The sequence below is a fragment of the Orcinus orca genome, chromosome 5 (assembly GCF_937001465.1).
Source record: "Orcinus orca chromosome 5, mOrcOrc1.1, whole genome shotgun sequence".
Classification (NCBI taxonomy): domain Eukaryota; kingdom Metazoa; phylum Chordata; class Mammalia; order Artiodactyla; family Delphinidae; genus Orcinus; species Orcinus orca.
Window position 1 is genome coordinate 97,124,071 of NC_064563.1, and position 16,738 is coordinate 97,140,808.

Below are 16,738 nucleotides of genomic sequence, written 5' to 3' on the forward strand. Positions count from 1 at the left end.
AAATGTAGGTTCCTGAATGTTTAAGGGAGATGAAAATCATCTACTTTAGGAACTGCCTAACAGAATTTAGCTGGTGCATTAGTTATCCAAATTACCTCTTGCTTTTATCTCACAGACAATATACAGCTGAATTGTTAAATGATGTGCACTTTTTTTTTTCGAAGAGCAAGATTGGACACTTAATCAGGTCAATAATTATTCACGCATTAGCACAGTCTTCTTCTTAAAGTGTAACGGTGACTCACTGGGTATATAGTCATTATCACTGATTAGCAGGAAATTATTTTCGCGCATCAGTGGTTCATGTGAAAACAGCTAAATTTATTATGCTGAGTTATTTAACAGTTGGACCATGTGAGAACTCTGGTGTTACTGTTGTGATTAAGTCTTTATACATATACCGGTAGATAACTATGGAAAAAACTATACTGCAGACTTACTGTTACAGTTGAAATTTGTTAACAGGTCCAATTTTCTGAAGTTTGATACTCACCTTGGACATCCATAATGCACTTCCACAATAAAGGTCCTTTATTAGTAAATTTATTTGAGAAAGAAAGGGGGAGCAATAAGGTAAATAATATGAAAAAAGAGTAGAAGATAAAATATGAACATAGAGAATAAGTATAAAAAAGAGAGAGAAAAGTGAATAAGAGAGGAAAGAATGAGAGAGAGAAAATTTCACTTAGTCTGAACTGTTAATTGGATGATATTTGGTAAAATATCTGAAATTCTCCTTGGATTGTACAATTAATTTTTAATATTATAAATGAAAGACAAATCCTATATTTCATTTCAATTATTTTTACATAGAAAATATTCCAAGAATATTATAAATATATTCCAAGAATATGCTGTAAATATATCAGTATATATTGCTAAAAGGTAAGGATTCCCTTTTAAACATAGCTACAATATTATCATATCTAAAAAAATTAGAAATAACCCATTAATATTATCAGATATCAAGTCCATGTGCAAATTTTCCCAGTTATATAATAGCTTGTTTACAATGGGTTTGTTTAGATCAGTATACAAATAAGGTCAAAACGCTGTATTTATTTTGATGTATCTCCTTAGTATCTTTTAACCTATAGGTTGCCCTTCCTACTAATTTTTATTCCTGCAGTTTAACTGTTAAAAAACAGATTATTTGTATGGCTTGATCTGATTCAGGCTTGTTACTTCTGGCAAAAACACCTTATATGTGGTGGTGTATCTTTCATCAGCAGTCACATAATATCTGGTCGTCTCTCTTTTGAGGTTATCAGTCAAGTATTTTGTTAACTTGTGCATTTGTTTTATGTGGGAGAGACATGTTAAATGCTTGGTTGTTTCCTTTTATTTACTACTTTCTAAATAATGAATTAGTTATCTGTCATCATCTAAAGCGATTAATATATTTTTAAATATAGTTTTGAACTTGTGGATTTTAACATACTTGCTTGTCATCAATCCATTACAGTTTTAATTTTTTTTGATACACAAATCTATAATGCTACAATAAATAGCATTTTGCTTTATTGAATTTTTCTTCATGATAAATTGTCATGATTGGAATTACTGAGTCATAACATATAAAAATTTTTATAGTTTTTGCTATATTTTGACATACACTTTTTCAAATAATGCAACTTTAATGCCACCATCAAGTAAGTACTTAATTCTTCCTAGTTACAGATTTTAAATTTACAGATTAAGTGTGCCTTTATCTCAAAGTAATTCTTGGAAATGGTTTAAAAATCAAAATGTAGTAAGATGTAAACTGCAGTCTCCTGTCCATCCCTTCCAACAACAGTTCTCCATTCCCCAGCGGATGCCACCTTTAAGGTTTTTAGTCATTTTCTTTGGTATCTAGCTAGGTTCCAAAATAACTCATTTTGAATATCTTCCTAAATTTTGGATATTGTGTATTGAGTTCTACTATGGAAACTGAAGATTTAGCTCTGTTAAACTCCTCTCACACCCTGATGTTCCTCCCACGGATATGTATATCTCCTCTTCCCATCTAACAAACCCAGTTTTTAGCATTTAAATTGAATCTTGGTTCAGAGATTTTAGTTATTATGGCTTTATGTATATTGTTTAATTCAGAGCAAAATTGAGCTCTATTATTAAAATTCTTTTCTTGCACAACTTGTTTTCATTTGTGGAGTTAATTGCCCTTTATTATTATTGCTGTTATTTAGTTTTCTTATAATCTCTGGCTAAATTTTCCATGCTCTTTAACACTTCTCAGTCCCATTTTTCCACTAAGTCAAAGTTGTCAATTTCTTGGAATACATTTTTTTTTTTTTTTTTGCGGTACACAGGCCTCTCACCGTTGTGGCTTCTCCCGTTGCGGAGCACAGGCTCCGGATGCGCAGGCTCAGCGGCCATGGCTCACGGGCCTAGTCGCTCCACGGCATGTGGGATCTTCCCAGACCAGGGCACGAACCAGTGTCCCCTGCATCGGCAGGCGGACTCTCAACCACTGCGCCACCAGGGAAGCCCTGGAATACTTTTAATTTAATTTTAGGAAATCCCTCCCAGAACTTTAATTCTTAAGTGTTCAGCTTCTGTCTGTCTGGTTGTTCTCTAGGCTCAATGAATAACCACCATCCTCACACTCCATGTTGTCCTTTAGGAAATGCCCTTCACCTCTTGCTAGTGCTGGAGCCACTATTTCATGGATAGTATATAAAAAAAGAAAAAAAATACAAAAACAAAACCAAACATTTGTTGTTTTTTTTGTATACCCAGCATCTGAAACCTTTTTGTGATTGGGAAAATCCTCACTCTTATGGACACTGTAGGGAAGTAAAGAGTGATTTATGGTATAGTAGCTGAAAATGCTAGATTCTCATTTTCCCTGATACTGTTTCATCCAGGACACAAACATGTGAACTAGGATGTCTCAGTCAAATATGTCCACGGCTGACTTTAACTTGGCTCATGATGGATAAAGGAAGGGACAGGGAGTGCTCTCCTCTGGTGGTCACAGAAGTAACACTGTTTGTAAGGTGAAGTTCTTCATATAGGCAGAGGCAGCTTAAGGCCCTCAGCCAATACTTGGAGGGGCCTCTGGTAGTTAACTGCCCTCTCCCATCCCTGTTCTCACTACTTCCTTAGAGCTGTTATGGAGGCCAATCATGACCATCTGGAACCCTAGCTCTGTAATCACGTGATTCACCCAAACCATTGTTTTTCTCACCTCACTGCCCACCACGTGGCTGGAGCCATGTGTATCTACGTTGCGATCTCCGAGGTGTCCACAGGCATGATGCCCAGTGGTTTTGTGTACAAAATAGAAAGGCCTCAATGATCCCTTTTTAAAATCATTTCATTTCACTTCGTTTCATTTTACTTTCTTAATTACTTATATCCAAAATCTTTACTAACAAGGCAGGATCTTGGGTTAGTTTTTGTAGCTGTGTCTGGCCCGTTGGCTGTTGGCATGCTCGAACCTCTCCGGTCCCACGAAGGGTTTAGTGTGGCTGTGCTGTTCCCCGGGCGGAAATGCCCATACACTTCTCCGCCTTTGCGAGGACTGGAGAGCAGGACGGTGTTACAGCCCTTGGGGGAGTCCAGGGTCTGCTGGTTGAAGGTGACGATCTTGCCCCGCGGCCTTGAGGACGCGGTTCTACATGCGGATGCTCATGCGCATCGCATACCTTCAGTTTGGGCACTTCCTGGACATGCACGTTGTCGTCGGCTCTAGTCCCTACAACCACAGCTGTTTTGTCTTCCAGGCCAGGATGCTTCATTTTACGGATCATCAGGGAAAGGGACAGTGGGCGGGCCAGTTGGTATGACTCTTGAACGATCTCTTCAGCACAACTTGGTTGAAGGTGGTGTTGGTGCTCTGGCCGGAAATCTGTACAGTTTGACCAACAGCCTTCAGTAGATGTCCTGGATCTTGGGTTTCTTGTGCTGAACCTTTCAGTGCTTGTGGCGACCCATGATGGTTCCTACCGGCCCCTGCCCCACCCGCATACCCACCACTCCTTGAGAGATGTAAAAAGTCACATTTCTTTGGGGACAGTGCAGTGGCATGGCTTGTTTTTCTAGCCCTTCCAATGATTCTACAAATGACCCATATCTTCCAGATATGCTCTGCATCTACATAATCACCTAGAATTCTCTTTAGCTGTTTGAAACTAGGAACTCTGATTGATAGAGAGCTCAAAGACATATTGCGCCTTCCTTTCTTATTTACTCCCTTGTTTTGCTGGAGAACATTCTCCAGCAGTTTCAGGTGATTATGTGGAGGGAGTAATTGTTTGAGAGCATGTATATTGGAAAATGTTTTTCTATTCTCACAGTCGATATAGTTTGGACTTAAAGTTTTATGTAGCAAATCATGCTTCATAATTTTAAAAGCATGTTTACCTTGTTTTATGGTTTCATCATTGCTGTTGAGAAGGCTGATGGTACTATTTTACATGGTCCTTAGCATGTTAATTTAATCTCTTTCTCTCTGTAAATTTTCAGGATCCTCCTTCATTCTTCAGGTGACATTTGCAGTGATGGATTGATGGATTTTGATGTGAGTTTATTTTGTTTTGTTTTGTTTATATATTTCTGTTGTATACTGTACACTTTTTTCACTGTGGAGATCCATGTCTATCAGTTGAATTTGGGGAATTTTTCTTGTTTTATTTCTTTGATAATTTTTTCCCTCCCATTTTCTCTGCCTTATTTGGAATTTCTATTATATGAATGTTGGGCTTCCTGAATCAATCTTGTTTCTTTGTTTCTTATATTTTCTGCCCTATTTGTATTTGCTTTTTTAATTTTCTGGGAGATATTCTCAACTTTATTTTCCAATCTTTCTCTTATTTTTACTTTTTTGCTATTATATTATATTCAATATTTTAATTTTATTATTTTTTATTGAAGTATAGTTGCTATACAATATTATATATTACAGGTGTACAATATAGTGATTCACAATTTTTAAAGATTGTGCTCCATTATAGTTATTATAAAATATTGGCTATATTCCCCATGTCATACAGTATATCCTTGTAGCTTATTTTATATGTAATGGTTTGTATCTCTTACTCCATTACCGCTATCTTGCTCCTCCCCCCTTCCCTTTCCCCACTGGTAACCACTAGTTTGTTCTCTAAATCTGTGAGTCTGCTTTTTTGTTAAATTCACTAGTTTATTGTAGTTTTTAGGTTCCACATATAAGTGATATAGTATTTGTCTTTCTCTGTCTGACTTATTTCACTTAGCATAACACCCTCCAAGTCCATCTGTGTTGTTACAAATGGCAAATTTTTGTTCTTTTTTATGGCTCAATAGTATTCTAGTGTGTGTGTGTATTTTTTTATATACATTTTATATATATATATATATATTATATATATATATAAAACACCTTCTTTATCCATTCATCTGTTGATGGACACTTAGGTTGTTTTCATACATTGACAATTGTAACTAATGCTGCTATCAACATTGGGGTGTATGTATCTTTTCGAATTAGTGTTTTTGTTTGTTTTTTTTTGATAAATACCCAGGAGTGAAGTTCCTGGGTCACATGGTAGTTCTATTTTTAGTTTTTTGTGAAACCTCCATACTGTTTTCCACAGTGGCTGCACCAATTTATATCCCCACCAACAGTGTATGAGGGTTCCCTTTTCTCCACATCCTTGTCAACATTTGTTATTTGTGTTCCTTTTGATGACAGCCGTTCTGATAGGTGGGAGGTGATATCTCATTGTGGTTTTGATTTGCATTTCCCTGATGGTTAACGATGTTGAGCATCTTTTCACGTGCCTATTGGCCATCTACATGTCCTCTTTGGAAAAATGTCTTTTTAGTTCTTCTGCCCATTTTTAATCTGATTTTTTTTGATGTTGAGTTGTATGAGCTGTTTATATATGTTGGATATTAATCCCTTATTGGTTGTATCATTTGCAAATATATTCTCCCATTCAGTAGGTTTTTTTCATTTTGTTGATGGTTTACTTTGCTGTGCAAAAGCTTTTAAGTTTAATAAGGTCCCATTTGTTTATTTTTGCTTGTATTTCCTTTGCTTTAGGAGACATATCCAAAAAAATTGCTTCAATTTATGTCAAAGAGTGTTCTGTTATGTTTTCCTCTTGGAGTTTTATAGTATCTGGTCTTACATTTAGGTCTTTAATCCATTTTGAGTTTATTTTTGTGTATGGTGTTAGAAAATGTTCTAATTTCATTCTTTTACATGTAGCTGTCCAGTTTTCCCAGCACCACTTATCAAAGAGACTGTCTTTTCTCCATTGTATATTCTTGCCTCCTTTGTTGTAGATTAACTGACCATAGGAGTGTAGGTTTATTTCTGGGCTTTCTATTACTGTTCCATTGATCTATAGGTCTGTCTTTGTGCCAGTACCATACTGTTTTGATTACTGTAGCTTTTATAGTGTAGTCTGAAGTCAGGAAGTCTAATTCCTCCAGCTCCATTCTTCTTTCTCAAGGTTGTTTGGCTATTTGGGTTTTTTTTGTGTGTGTTTCCATACAGATTTTAAGATTTTTTGTTCTAGATCTGCAAAAATTGCCATTGGTCTGAAATAGTCTTTTTTTGGTAGCATTCTGATTTGGATTCTTAGGTATAATAGTTCACTTATGTCTTTAAGGACAATAAAATATTTAAAAATATTAAATTTTGCCTCTTAAATTGCCTTGGTTGCTTTTTTTCCTGTATGTTTTCATCTTTATTTGTATTAGGGACTTTCCATAATTGGTTGCTGGTCCTTGACCTCCCATTTATATTAAGAGTAAGGAGCTCTGTTTTCTCAGGTGAGGCTGCTTTATTGGTGAGTTTTACCCATGGGAGGACTCAGTTTTTTCATTATGTTTCAAGGGATCCCCTATTGTCAGATTGTTGGGATTTTTTTCTTTTGATCTGTTATTTTCCTTTCATTTCCTGCCTGGAGATTTAAACCTGGGTGTTAGTAGTCTAGGCAGCAGGAGGGAGAAGAGGCTGGTGAACTCAATGTTTAGTAATTGAGTTATCCCTTAAATTTCATTTTTAGTACCTTACTTACCTCTTCCCCTCACCTGTGCCTTATATTCTTAGATGAGATGCTCTATTATTCAACTTTCCAGAGGATAAACCCTTCATCTTTAGCACAGGTAGGAGAGAGATAATTACTGGACTGTTAGGGATGAGAGAAGAGGATATAGCAGCTCTTATTAAAGACTCAGCTACTTATCCAGCTTTCTGCTCTGCCTTGAGTCTTCACTGAAGTAACTGAGACCTCCAGTTCCTCAGGCTCCTGCAGTGTGAAACTGCTAGAGTGTTGTTGTTAATCCCTCCTTCTCCTCACATGGAAGCATCTTCCATTCAGGTATCCTAAATCAGTGGTAACTGCCGTTTTGGCTTCTGGTTTCTAAAATTTAGTTAACATCTCTATGTTGTTCTATTTTTCTTTGGCATTGTGAGTCTATCCTATTTTGTGAGACTGATGCACTGCCTACTGCTCTAAGGAGGCAGGTGCTGCTGTCTCCCCGCATTTTGAGTGTTTTAGATGGAATAGAAATAAATGCATGTATTACATTCACAATGCTTAACCAGAAGATTCTAGGTACATTTCTTTCAGAAGCAAAAATCAGGTGCTAAACCTTCCATGGACAGTTTGGATAATAAAGCCTATAGTGGAATGGAAATTCTGAATTTTATTAACTCTCCCTGGGCTTTTTCATATATCTGCTCTTCATAGATTGGCACTTACTAGAACTGGTTTATTCTAGGATTGTATATTTTTCTGCTTTCCCTCTCTTACTGTACTCAGTATTAAAAATGTGCTGATATTATTTTACCTTATATACTTCACCTTTAACTCACTTTCCATGGGCAAGACCAATATAATCAAAAGGTTATAAATTTTGTTGCTTACATTCCAAAGTCTAGTTCTGTATTCTGTAACTTGGCTGAGTACATTTACTGAATCTGTGTTCCTGAAGCTACTCTACCACAATATCTATGTTCAAAAATACCTCTTTTTTCTACCTTAGAAATTTTATTTCCTTTCTAATATAATTTATTTTAAGATTATAAATATGTGTTAGGGCTTCCCTGGTGGCGCAGTGGTTGAGAGTCGGCCTGCCGATGCGGGGGACAAGGGTTCGTGCCCTGGTCCGGGAAGATACCACGTGCCGCGGAGTGGCTGGGCCCGTGAGCCATGGCCGCTGAGCCTGCGCGTCCGGAGCCTGTGCTCCACAATGGGAGAGGCCACAGCAGTGAGAGGCCCACATACTGCAAAAAAAAAAAAAAAAAAAAAAAAAAGATTATAAATGTGTTAAATAATATTTATGTAACTAGTGTTTTATTAGTTATACACATAAGCACATAAGGCATTCTATCCCCATATTTTCCTTTCTACCTAAAAACAAATTGTAAGTGTTTAGCATGTATTAAACATTGAAGATAGAAGGAAAACAAGAATCTGGAAAGATTAGGAAATAAGGATTTATCAGGCATAGAGATACACAGAAAGAAAAACAAAAGAAAAATAACAGAGTAGTGAAATTATCCTCTGATGTAAAATTACTGGAGGTTTGTATTTATTTAATTCTATCGTATACCATATAAAACCTGACTCTTTTTTTTCTTTCAAAATAAGCTATGGGAAAATTATTGCTAAATGATATATGTTGGTACAAAGTCACCAGTGAAATCCAGAACTTCATACCTAACAGAGTGCTTCCTTAAGAAGTTAATCTAAATGAGACCAGTAGACAGAGTATATTGCATATTCTGTTTCTAATGTCCATGGAACACAAGTAAGGGCATTTGCCAAATGTAGAAATACCAAATGGATTACTTGTAATGAAGAATTCCTTCCTGTAGATGTTTATACAATTTTATGCTGACATCCCTATTCTTGTGAAGTTCTCTGGAGGGAAAAGAGTTCACAAAATTACCTATGGAAGTCTCTTTAATGTATTTGTCATTTCAACTTTCCTTTCTCTGTGGTGCAAACAGAATACAAACAAAGATTACAAACAGAATACACTGTGGTAAATAGAATGAAGTCAGTCTGGTTTGATAGAAATACATCTTGCAGCCATAGTGATGGGTTAAACTGTAGAACTTTCTAAAGGGATAGATATCTACTTCTCTGGCACATAAACTGTTTCCCTAAAGTGTGAACTGAAAGAAATACTAGAAAACTACAGAAAACAAATCCCCAGAAACCTCAAAAATATATATATATATATATGTCATTTAAATTTTTCAATGACTTGCTTTGTTATGAAAAACACTAAGCAAAATGCCTATCTATCCTATGATAGCTTTAAAATAAAACAAAACGAGTCATACAGGTAGAAGAAAAAACAAATATATTCAGGGTATGCATTTAAGTAAATAAAAGATTACTAAATGCCTTCTCACTCTGTTGCTAGTCCAGTATTACCATAAGTACTGTCAGCTAGTTAGAGAATACCTGCTTGTTCCTGACTGAGATGACAGTAAAACATTAAAGCATGTCATTTTTGTTTCCAGATTGGAAACATGTTCTATGGCTTCACCTTCCACCCCCTTTTGTTTTTGGACAGACAAGTCTATTTTCTTTCCAACATTTTTGTTTGTGTACATCAGGAATCAAAACCCTAGATTCTTGAAGACAATAAGGCTTGGGAAATGGATATTTTAACTTTCTACTTCTTTTCTTATAATGCCTCTTATTCTAATCCTTGTGTCACCTTGCCCTGGTCACTGAATCATTTGCTTCATATTCATTCAACCTAAAGATACTATGTTTTCATTTTATACATACAAAAATTTCCAGAATGGGTACTGAAAAGTGTTCACATATTTTAGGGTTTAATATTCTATTTTAAGAAAAAAATAACATAGTATTTTTCTCCATTTTGTTTTATCAAATACTTCCTTTACTCTTTATCTTCACTAAATTCTATCAGTGCTTTTCTTCCCTTCTAGGCTGTCTGTTCCAATATGAACAGGGATTCTCTTTTACCTCACTGTTTTATCTCAAGCATCTAACATCCTATCTGTCACATAGTAGACAGTCAATAATCAACCCATTATAAAATGCATGCATTCTGCCCTTTCATAAAGGGCACATAGTACTTGCTTTTTACTTTCCACATTGTGTAATATTGATTTAATATTTTTTAATTACTGGAATTGGAGATGAAAAATGATCGCTGAGTTGCCTTTTCAACCACAGTGGTGTATGTTCAGTGAATAACAATAACAGTAATGTCTTATTTCACAGATTTAAAAAGTACTTCACCATCTCCCCCCACCCACATTTTAACATCTCTGTTATTGGAAAGCATCTACAATAATGGCATACCATGATTTAATTATAGACTCTTCTTCCTTCCTTCCTACCTCCATTCCTTCCTTCTTCATAACATAGTGAAGATATATCTTAGAATCAAGGTAAACTTTTATTTGATTAAAGAGCATAACTACAATTAGTTGAACTGTTGTATGTTAACGCACATGAGGTCTTATTTTTTTTTTCTATTTTACAAATGAGGAAATTTAGGTCCAAAAGTTAAGCAACTCACTCAAAGTTACGTATCTAGTAAATGGTGGCATCTGAGCTGATATTTTTCTAGTCCAAAGATTGTGTTTTTTATATAACTTAAAGATACATCTATTTAGCATATGTGGAGTATACTTGGACAGGGCTCTTAAGTTGTAAAAATAGAATCATATATGCTAGAGTTGGAAGAAATTTAGAGCATCTATTCTAATTCCCTTATTTTGCAGATGAGAAAAGAACTACAGATAGGTTAAGTGCTCTGGGTAATAAATCTAGAAATTTGCAGACATAGGACTAGGACAAAATCATGCATACTTGTAGTAACAAATTGCAATACTACAGAAGTGTATGATGAAAATAAAAATCTCACTCTATCCCATTTTGGACATATTCTACCTTTCAGAGATATACCATATATACGTGTGTGTGTGTGTGTGTGTGTGTGTGTGTATGTGTGCACTTATTTGTATGCTACAATTTTCTTCATATCTTGCCTTCTTCTCTTTGTGTCATATACATGCTATTGGTAGTTAAATTTATAATTTAGTCTTTAGGTGACAGAATATTCAGTGGGCCTCTTACTGAATTTGAGGAGAAATTAATATAGCCAGTGATGGATACAGTGACTTTTTGGACTGTTTCTCATTTAGGGGAAGGAATAAAATCTCTTTTAAGAAGCATACTATACATTGTTATGTAGTGATATACAGGTGTTTTGCTGTATGGGAGTTAAAATGTGAGCAGCAGGGACCATGTGGAAGTTGAGAGACAAAGGAGTGGACTGTACTCCTTATCTATTTATTGCCTATGGGCTCCAAATGAACACCTTTTGCCTGCTCTGTGAAAAGGGACCTTGGCCCTTTGACAACTGGCACAATGTTAAGCTTTGTCAGTACAGAGGGATGGAGAAGTAATGCAGAGGAAGGGCTTTGTTTTCTGGTTTTGGAGTGCTTGATCAGCAGCCTCCAATAGCATGGATGCCTTCTTCATTGCTTGGCTTCTGCAGCCCCTGAAGTGGGCAACTTCTTCATTAGTCCCAGCTTCTGCAGTGCATCCCAGCAGCATCTAGTGATCAGCAGCTTCCACGTGGGTGGTTTGGCAGTGACATGCACCTCCCTGTGAACAGCTTTCACAACCACATTAGAGCACATACTTCCAGCAAGTTCTGCCAGCTAGGCACCACAGCAAAGTCTCCGCCATTCAGCCAGTCATGGCTGTGCCCTCTCCTTCAATGTCTATTTCTTAGTCTTGGCAGGGGCGGGCATTCTTTAGGGTGTTCTCTCTCAGTTCTAACGGTAGTGACTGCTTCTTATATCTGCTATTCCTATAATTTTTAGAGTTCTCTTTACTGTTTACTGGCCAATACCTCCTTATTCCAATCCCTCATTATAGCTAATAATTCACTATATTAAATTTTCCCATTTCAAATTATTGTGTGGTTTCTCCTGATTAAACTCAAGACTGTCTGATCTCAATTTCCATGCTTTTAGACCACTACCCTGTACTACCACTGCTCCTTACCATTAACAGGGATAAATTAAAATTGATAATAATGTGGCTTGGCATAATTTTAAAGATAAATAATTAATACTTCAGGTAGTAGAATCATAGAATTTGAGGGTGGGAAAGAACATTAGAAATGATGCAATATCATGGAAGCAACCTAAATGCCCATCGACAGACGAATGGATAAAGAAGATGTGCTACATATATACAATGGAATATTACTCAGCCATAAAAAGGAATGAAATTGGGTCATTTGTAGAGACGTGGCTGGACCTAGACTGTCATACAGAGTGAAGTAAGTCAGAAAGAGAAAAACAAGTATCGTATATTAACGCATATATGTGGAATCTAGAAAAATGGTACAGATGAACCGGTTTGCAAGGCAGAAACAGAGACACTGATGCAGAGAACAAATGTATGGACACCAAGGGGGGAAAGTGGGGGTGAGGTGGGGTGGTGGGATGAATTGGGAAATTGGGATTGACATATATACATTAATATGTATAAAATAGATAACTAATAAGAACCTGCTGTATAAAAAATAAATTAAATTAAATTAAAAAAACAAAAAGAAATGATTCAGTACATTATTATTTTATTGAGTTATGGAAACTGAGGTCAAAACAACTTTAAGAATGCTGAGATCCATGTTTTGTCTGTTTTTGTATCACCATTTTCTATCAGAGTCAATGTTCCGTGAGTGTGAATTGAATTGAAATAAGTGAATTAACTTAGAAAATATTTATTGAGCACTGTGCTTGTAGCTACAGATGGAGTGATGATTTAGACAGACGTAGTTCTTCCTCTCCAGAGATGTTCAGGCAAGTAGCAAATTTGAAATCAGAATTATAACTTTGGCTAAACCTAAGCCCTCATCATTGTGGTTATTATCACCAAGCAGAATTGGTTGAAATCAGAAGCTGGTTTTCTCTGTACACTCTTTGTACTTGTGTCTAAATTTTCATAGGAAACAGGATCATGTGAGCATGTTTAAACTTTAAAGTTAATTTAACTCTGACATAGTTACTAAACCTGCTATCTTCTAGAATAAGCTTTGTATAGTTACCTCTAAAAGCTCAATTTCCAAAACACACACTTACGGTTTTACTTTTTCACTTATGGGAATATTATTTTTATACAAGAATCCCAAACTTGTTTTAGATTTTAATTTGTCAGAAACCTTCTATTCCACTTCCTAGAATGATGGGTGACAGGAAATAAGGCCATAGTCTAGTGGGGTAAGATTGTGAAATACCTTGAATAGTTAGCATATGGGATTTTAATAAATCTTGGCTGAATTGGTTTATGAATTCTGATAACCATTAGAAGTTTAATAGATGCCTATCTTTGGCATATCTTCATGGGTATATTTCTTTGATAACACAGTTTGTGATAATCTAGACCATTTATTTTTTTAATGTTAATTCACCACTCTCCCCCATTTGCAAGAGAGATTAGGACATATTTAAATCCATTAAGTTTATTTCAAACAAATTTCTGTTGCATTTTAATCAAACATATATTTTAAAACTTCTGGGCATAGAGATAGGGGCATTATAATTTCGTCATCTTCATAAGTGGTTGTGCTATCCTGTATTTCATGTAGATATCTTGCCTCTAATCACTGGATGTGGGAGTGGGGATTGAGTATCAGAACATTTCAGAAAACTTGGAATAACTCATACCTTTAAAAAAAATAGAATTTCTAATAATTGATATATTTTAGATAGATTTGTCTGGTAAAAAGGTTTTATTCTTATGTAAAATTCATTAGTGAATAGGCAAACTGAAGGAGATCAGTAAGTGGCTCTTGTAATTCCATTTAATTATTTTAAAATAAACTGAAGAGCTACGAAAAGTGAACAAGCAATATCTTTATCAAATAGAGGTTTTAATATCTCTTATTTCAAGTAATAGCTTCCTATGAAATCATAATTATAATCATTCACTTTGTGTCCACTATCATCATTTTATTTACATTAATACTTAAATTGGTGATATAAATTTAATATCTAGGACATCACGAATGTTTTGGAAGATATCACCTTTTCTGCTTTCCCTTTCACTTCTGCCTTATATTTCTGTGTCCATCTTGATGATTCTCAGTTCTTAAACTCAATTCCCCTCACACATACTTATTCCTTGCTTGTTCAGACCTTCTGTTGACCTCTAAAAGTCATGGCATACAAATTCTACATGAATATGAGACTAAGGACTTGGCCCTTTGCTTCTACTGGTCCCTCCAGAGGTCATTTCTTTTATGATTGTATTTTTTTTTTCTCACTACTTTTTTTTTTTTTTTAAAAAAACATGATTTAAAAGTACTATGGGGGCTTCCCTGGTGGCGCGGTGGTTGAGAGTCCACCTGCCAATGCAGGGAACACGGGTTCGTGCCCTGGTCCGGAAAGATCCCACATGCCGTGGAGCGGCTAGGCCCGTGAGCCATGGCCGCTGAGCCTGCGCGTCCGGAGCCTGTGCTCCACAACGGGAGAGGCCACAACACTGAGAGGCCCACGTACGGCAAAAAAAAAAAAAAAAAGTACTATGGGTAGGGACTTCTCTGGTGGCGCAGTGGTTAAGAATCCGCCTGCCAACACAGGGCACATGGGTTCGAGCCCTGGTCCGGGAAGATCCTACATGCCGCAGAGCCACTAAGCCCATGCGCCACAACTACTGAGCCTGCGCTCTAGAGCCTGTGGGCCACAGCTACTGAGCCCACATGCCACAACTACTGAAGCCTGCGTGCCTAGAGCTGGTGCGCCACAACAAGAGAAGCCACTGCAATTAGAAGCCCGAGCACCGCTCGCCGCAACTAGAGAAAGCCCATGTGCAGCAACGAAGACCCAACACAGCCAAAAATAAATAAATAAATAAATAAATATATTTTTTAAAAAAAGAAGTACTATGGGTAAGATGGTTTTATTTTTTCCCTAGTAATAATGGTAGGCTGAATTCTCTAGCTGGGTTTATTATTTCCAGTAGTGTAATCGTGTTGGCCAACAGGCATCGACATGGTACAAAACAATGGAGGCTGGTGACTATTTTGAAGTCATCTATTTTGCATATTTTAATATCTCATAATAAAAAGGTCTGTGACTAATTTTTAGATTTGAAAAGTCTTTTTATGTGAGAAGATTAGTGATTATTTCTGGCCTTAGAGTGCACAAATAGATAAGCTACTTTGAAAGTAAAAGTTAAATGAAATGTTCACGTGTCTATTTAGATGATGGGACAATTTAATGGTTTTCATGAAACATATTTGAAATTATTGTTTTGAGACAATGCTCTATATTTATATAATGGTGATATTACATCCTTAATAAACACTTGAGCTATTTGACTCCTGGTGAGCATCTTTTATTGAAGTTTACCCAGATGTCTAAATTTAGCAATTGGAGTTTTTTTTCTGGAGTTGCAATCAGACCTTGACTGTAATTTCGGTTTAACTATTTTTGCATAATTATTTTGAAGTTGATGTAATGGAGGAAAACAAAGAGCACATGTGTGTGGGAGACAGACAGACAGAGAGAGAGGAAAAGCAAGGCCATATTTTAAAATAGCGTTTGATGGTTTACTAGGCAAAAAAATAAACTTGCCCATTAATGTTAACAAACAGCAATAAACAACTCATGCAGGGTTTTAAAAATTATTATACACTTATTCTTTATCATTCATATAGTTTGCAATAACTTTAACAGATGTACGTGTTTGTTGGTTTTATGCAAGATTCAATTTGGGACCAGTCATTTCACTGCAGCAGTGAATCTCTGTTTTTAAGGTATGTGGTCAGAGTAAAACATTTTTAAAAATTTGCTTTGCATCTGAGACTAATTGCAATCTTCAATTAAAAGAGAAAAATAAAAAGCAAAACAAATAAGTTTTTGCTAAACTGCTATGTGAACTATAAACTTTAGAGCTTGAATGAATTTAGCGCTCATCTAGTCCAATACTCTTCTTTTTACAGACGAGGATTCTTATGTCTAGAGAGGTGGTCTGACTTTCATAAAAGCTCCTTGGAGACATGGTTGGGAGTGAGGTGTGAGGCCTTTGTAGTCTTGGGCAGTTCCTTAGCTAACACCCTGTAAAGATGAATTTGTTCTCATTCTTTTGCTTATTTTAAGTCCTCGTGTATTTGTAGGTCCCACGCAAGCAAGTGCTTTATCTCAACAATTTCATTTATTATCTGTTTATAATATGCATGACCAACATTTATAAATATTTTTATTTTCTGTTAAGGAAATTTCTCTTTTACATTGTAATTTAAAAATAGAATTTTTCTAAAACAGTGTCTTTTAAGTATCAACATGAAGAAATAGGAAGATTTTGTTGTCATCCAAGAGCAGGCAGCATTACCCTGTGATTATAACAAATAAGCAGTTAGGAATGCTGATCAGGTCCTCTTCTAAACACCACTTGAAATTTTTTAAATGACTTGGGTAGGTCCCTTAAGCTATTAGTACTTGTATTTCTTTATTGCAGAAAGGTGGTAATAGCTGTCCTCTGGCTGTTAACCTTTAACCAATATGTTGTGCACACACTGATTCCTCGTTTATTGAAGTATTAAGTTCCTTGATGTGTTTGTGTTCATGACTGGGCTGAATATTTTTAATATCCTCCCAGCAGTACTGTTGAAAGAAGCCTGAAAAATGGATGAAAGTTTCTTCTCAAATTGGAATTTTGATTATTGCTGTGAACTTTTCCTAAGAATCATTTGATCAACTGCGGCTAGCGGAAGG

General features: G+C 35.9%; 1 pseudogene; it reads right to left on the reverse strand.

Moving 5' to 3' along the window:
- Positions 1–3,397: 3,397 nt before the first annotated feature.
- Positions 3,398–7,488, reverse strand: LOC101288062 (ribosomal protein L18-like; annotated as a pseudogene).
- Between the last annotated feature and the right edge of the window lie 9,250 nt (positions 7,489–16,738).